Below are 5,671 nucleotides of genomic sequence, written 5' to 3' on the forward strand. Positions count from 1 at the left end.
TTCGACACGGGAGGGAGCCCAGGTCGGAGGAAGGGGCTGCAGCCTGCCTCATCCCCACCGTGGGACCCTCCGGCCCACAAGGCTCCTCTCCCTCCTGTATGGTGGGGCCGCGCCTTGAGCCGGGAACTCGAGGGGGTGGAAGGGAAAGAAGAAAAAGGAGCCACACGTGAGGAACCCCCAGGTGCTGAGCTCCCCGCGTCCGAATCCGCCCGGCGCATAGAGCGCCGCCTCCGGGCAGGGAGCAGCACCGCCCCGGTGCAGGGGAGCACCACGCACAGAGCCCGCGGTCTGAGCGCGGCTGGACGGCTCCCACGCCGCGAAAGGGCAGTGCGCCCGCGCGGGTGGCTTCCGCCTGCTTAGGCCAGGTGGGATGGGACCCCGACTGCGAGCCCATATGTCCAAGAGAGTGCCTCCTCCAGGGTGTGTACGTGCCCTGGCACCACGACTGGGGAGGTGGCGAGCCATGCGGACCCCAAAGCTAGGTGGCCTAGGCCCCTGGAGCTTAGCAGACGCGTGCGTGGGTGTGTGGGCGGCCGAGGAGAATTCTGCCGGCTCCAGCCATCACATCCCCCCATCCTGGGGATTAAGCCCCCGCCCCCGCCCCGGCTGCCCTGCCGCCAGACAAAGTCAGTAAAGGCGCAGCCCTGCGGGCGGTCTTTCATCCCCCTGCTCGGCTGGCTCCGACATTTCAAAGACCCAGTCCTGAGTGCGCTTCGGGGCGCTAGCCTGCCCCCAAATATCTAGGGGGCGGGGCCACTCCTGCTGCTTATAGTGGGTCCGCGTCCACTCTTCCACACTCCCGCGGCTCCCACCTTCTCCACGTTCCTCCCTCTCCCGGGCCACGGCCCCACGCTGCGCCCCCAGCAGTCAGGTGCGTTCTCGGGGTGGTCAGGAGAAAGGCCCGAGACAGAACAAGGGAAAACCTGGAAACCTCGAGAAGCACCTGAAAGCCAGGCTTTGTCCGTCCAGGTGGAACCTTATATGGCTTTGGAGAAGGAGACCCGCTGGATGGTTCTGGAAGGCAGCCGAACAGCCACCGCCAGGACCCAGGATGGACCCGGGTCCGATTCCTCACCTCCTTTTCCCGGGAGTTATGCCCATCCTGTCCAGCTGAGCCTCGGACTCCTCGAGGCCAGAGGGGCCCAAGGACACCTCTTTGGGGCTAGAGGACTCGATGTGACAGTGGGTGTGGACTTAAGCAGAAGTATTGCAGGCGGGGTACTTGGCCCTCCCGACCGCAACCCCCCACATCGAGGCTCGCGGGTTCCTTGGGGGTCCCCGCCTTCTCCGAGGGCCTGGTGGGTCCTTCCCTCCGCTCCCCTCCTGGCCTGGCGCTACACTGCCGCGCGCTAGTTTAGGGCCAGGAGGGGAGATCTGAGGACCCGGAAGGAGGTGCCTTCGACACGACTCTCCGCAGGAGCGAGGCGAGGAGCCCCGGCAGCCTGGGTGCACTACCCCGGGACGCCAGGGCTTCGGGGACAGCGGCGCAGGCATCTCGCTAATCGCCGGCCGCTATTAAAAATAAAACCGCGACCCGTCGTCATGACGACCACAACAACAGCGGCCGCGCGAGGGAGGCAAAAACTTGTGCGGCCGCGCGACAGCCGCCTTTGGGGGACACGCGGGACACGGCGCGCCCTCGGGTTGCGCGCCCTGGAACCGACTCCTTGCTGTGTGCGGGAGGGAGACGCGCCCCAAACAATCCCACTCGAGGTCCGACCAGCGTGGGACAGCGACCCTACCCTGCCCGCCCCACCCTCTCCGGGACCCTCGGAAGAAACTGGCAGATTTGGATCCCTAGGGGCTGTCTCCGAGGATTGGATACTGAGGCCATGGGACTGACTTAACCAAGAGGTCGCCAACTTGGATGAAAACCCACGCCCGCGTGGGCCCTCTCCCCGGCCTTCATTCCTTTGACAAACTCCAGTCCTCATTTCAGCCCCTGGAGAAGGGGGCTGAGAGGAGGGCCGGAGGGGAGGCGGTGCCACCGGAGGCCAGGCACGCATGGCTTTGCGCGGAGGCCCCAGCACCTGCCCCGCCCGCCCTGTCGCTGATCCTGGCTGAGGGGAGTGGTCACATGCTTCTTTCTGGCCGGGAATCGAGTTTCACTTCCAGCCGCTATTAGGCGGTTCACACGGTTCACTGCAAACATTTGATAATGAGGCTAAATATACTTTGGAGTCGGAGGAGGCGTGGGCGGCCGCTGCCTGAGCGCGTGGGCGCGGCGTTCCAGGCTCCGCGGGGCATCCCCGCCCAGGCCCAGGAGGCAGAGGCGCTCACCCTGGAACCGACTCCTGGCTGTGTGCGGGAGGAAGACGCGTCCGAAACAATCCCACCTAGGCCGCGGCGCGCATCTGGGAGGCTGTGGGCCCCTGAGGTCAGCCACAGGGCACCTGGGGGAAGAAGGGGCGCTGAAGGAAGGTTGGGGGAAGGTGCTGGTGGGAGGAGAAGGCGCACCTGGCGGTCTCCGGATGTCCGGTCGCCCCCAGAGTCGGAGCCGGTGCTTCCTGCCTATCCCAGGCGTCCGGGGCTCTCCCCGACGTGCCCGCGGCTCCATGCTCCAAACAGGCCGGGACAGCGGGGTTGTCACAGACATCTGCCCCTTGCATGTAGCCTCCCACCATCCCTAAGACCCCCCTGCACCCAGGGAGGGGCCGGAGAGGAGGGGCCTTGGCCATTCCTCAGGGCAGGGTAGGGGGCTGCACGGTCTAGAAGCCCAGCCCTTGGCACATGCAGGCTGGCGTGTCACCCTCCTCCTCAGTGAATCCCCACTCACTGCTGTGCAGCGGGTGCCTGTCCCAGACTTGACACCAATAGGCGCTCAATTATAGCTGTCATTGTAGTAGTAGTACTGAGCACTTGGACTGTGCCAGGCTGGGTGCTAAGTGCTGGGTGGAGACTCATGCCACCCCCACTTAATGAGAAGACAGTGGAGCCATTTGCCCAGAGTCCCAGGCAGTGGGGCTCATGGTCCCATGGGCCCCTCCGTGCAAGCTCTGTAAACACACAAAATCTGAATTGCTCAGGCAACGTTTGCACCTCCGGCTTATAGGCAGCATTATGAAGGATGATTCGGCCACCTGGCAAGAAGTCACCAGGGCTGGAGCCCAGGTCCCAGGGCATGGGGGAGGGGAGGGAGGGACGAATCCAAGTTCCCTCTGCTCTAAGTCCCTTGACCTTGGCCTTCTGGTGTGATTGTCCCTAGACTGCCCTGCGTCCTGTTCCCTCATCCGGGAAATGGGAGCCCAGGAGAAGCAGCACATCCCCCAGGGGCTGTGATGCCCCCCCAGCAAGGGCGCAGCTGGCCAGCTGCCTGCGCCTGGGTTGGGCAGGTGGGGGCCAGCTGGGCACCCAAATCCAGGCCCCTGCCCCAGTGCCAGAGCGGATTTGGGAACAATTTGTAATGACGAAACACCACCTTTCCCTTTATCTCTGGGCAAGGCTTTCTTCATTCTAGGCTATTAATCCATAGGCAGCCTCAGCCGTGTGGGCTCCGGCCCTTGAAGATCAAAAGTGCCCAGTGCAGGCGTTAATTAAGTCATTATCTCGGCAGCCCCAGGCCCGTGGCTGGGGATCAGGCCCATCCAGTTCACACTCCCCAGAGAGGGAGATAAGCCCGCAGGCAGGGTGGGAAGCCTTTCTCGATGTTGTTTTAACTCCCTATTAAATATTTTTATTTTCTCTTTTAAATACACAAACAGAAACGCAGCTAAAAATAGCACAGGAGCCCACAATCATTCTGCGAAGATTGTGTGAACCGAGACCTGTGCTAAAGGATGCCTGGTGTCGAGAAGAGCAGGAAGGCCACAGAGTCTGGCAAGCGCTGGGCTGTCCAGCCAGGAGCACGGCCTGCTGTGCCCATCCAGCATGTGACACTTCCGAGCTGGGATGTGCTGCAAGTGCGGGACACGCGCCAGCTCTAGAGGGTTTAGTGTGAGGCTAAGAATGTGAAATTTCTTGCTAGGAATTTTTACATTAATTACAGGTTGAAATAACATTTGGGATATATGGAGTTAAATAAACATTACGCTTACAATTAATTTTACCCATTTGTTTTTACTTTGTTTAATGTGGCTACTAGAAAATTTCCAAGGACTTGACATTGATATTTCTGCTGGGCGATGCCAGTCTCAGCAGAGGAGCTCAGATCTACAGGGCGGGGCCAGGCAGGTGGGGGCTGCTGGGACAGCCTCCTGCCCAGGGGCAGCAGAGCCCTGAAGACCTCGGAAGCTCTGGGGCCAGCAGTTGGGGGCAGTTCCCACTCCCACGCTGCCACCCTCCCCACAGCCTCAGCAGCTGGGTGACCTTGAGCTGTTCAGCCTCTTGGGTGACAGCCATCTTCGAGGGTTGCTTTAGGAAATACTCATCCATTCAACAGATATTTATGTGCCAGGCAGTGCCCTGAGCATTGCGGAGGCAGCACTGAAACAAGGCCCTCTGGAGTGCTCTGTCCCTGTGGAGAAACAATAAACAAGTGACAAGCGAGTCTGCAGTATCTCAGGTGAGGTATTTCAGGGGCGGTCGGGATTTGAGAAGGAGCCAGTCATGAGAACATCCAGGTCAGGCATTCCAGGCCAAGATAACAACAGCAAGTGCAAAGGCCCCGGGGCAGGAACCAGCTTGGCATATTCAAGGAGCAACAAGGATGAGAGGGGGTGGTCAGAGGGGATGGGAGAGGGAGGGGTGGACCAAAGGGAGGAATTGGATTTTATTTTGGGGGTATAGAAGCCATGAAAGGGCTTTGGATGGGAACACAAAATGCAGCAGTATAAAGGGACAGCAGCCATGTTATTCTCTCAGGACTTCTGCAGGTCACAGATTCAAGAAGAGCTCTGGCTCAGGATCTGTCCTGCCATCAGAGCTGGTGGCTGGAGTGGTCACTGCAGGGGGCTGCTGGCATCACCCTCTTCTTAGGCGAGCTCGGCCACGTGGCCTCTCGACCTGCTTGGGCCTCCTCACAGCATGGCAGCCTCCAGGCAATGGCGGGCTTCGTGGACATGCCCCAGCGCTCACGCCGGAAGCTGCACACCCTTTTCAGATCTAGGCGTAGAGGTCACACAATGCCATGACCTCCTTACAGTCCCAGCTGGAGCTGTCCTCAGCCCACCTAGACCCTCAAGGGAGGGACACAGGCTCTAGCCCTGGACGGAACGGTGGCAAGGAACCCAGACACGTTTACAACTGCTCCACAGGTTGCAAGAGCCCCTGGTGCTCATCCAGGCAGGATGGAGGTAAGAGGACGAGGCCGGACTCGGGGAAATGTGCAGCCGTCTGGACGAGAGTTGGTGGCAGCTTGGATTCTGGGCGGTCGCGGTGGAGACGGCAGGAAGAATCCGTGAGAGAATTCTCGTGAAAGGCCCCGACAGTCCCTCTCGCTGCAGGTGCCAATGATTCTCAGCACCTGCCAATCACCATGGTGCAAATGCTCCCCCTAACTGACCTCCAGCAACTGACCTGGGAGGGGCCGCACTGTCCCTCTGTGGGGCCTGTCCCTTATGACAGCAAGAGGACAACTCAGGGCTGAGTCAGCCGCCATCTCCCGCTGCCAACAGTCCTCCCACATCCAGCACGAGATGTTCCCTTCGGGTGGCTGCTGGGTTTCCCAGGGGTGTCCCCAGTCCCGGGCAGTGTAGTGGAAGAGAACAAAGGTGGCACGTTGACCTGTCCTTAG

General features: G+C 60.8%; 1 long non-coding RNA gene across 1 annotated transcript; it reads left to right on the forward strand.

Moving 5' to 3' along the window:
• Positions 1 to 267: 267 nt before the first annotated feature.
• LOC123632535 lies at positions 268 to 4,040 on the forward strand. The gene is made up of 2 exons (XR_006733390.1): positions 268 to 2,377; positions 3,702 to 4,040. It is a non-coding gene; the product is annotated as an uncharacterized LOC123632535 (long non-coding RNA).
• Positions 4,041 to 5,671: the final 1,631 nt, after the last annotated feature.

Source organism: Lemur catta, chromosome 2 (assembly GCF_020740605.2).
Source record: "Lemur catta isolate mLemCat1 chromosome 2, mLemCat1.pri, whole genome shotgun sequence".
NCBI lineage: Eukaryota > Metazoa > Chordata > Mammalia > Primates > Lemuridae > Lemur > Lemur catta.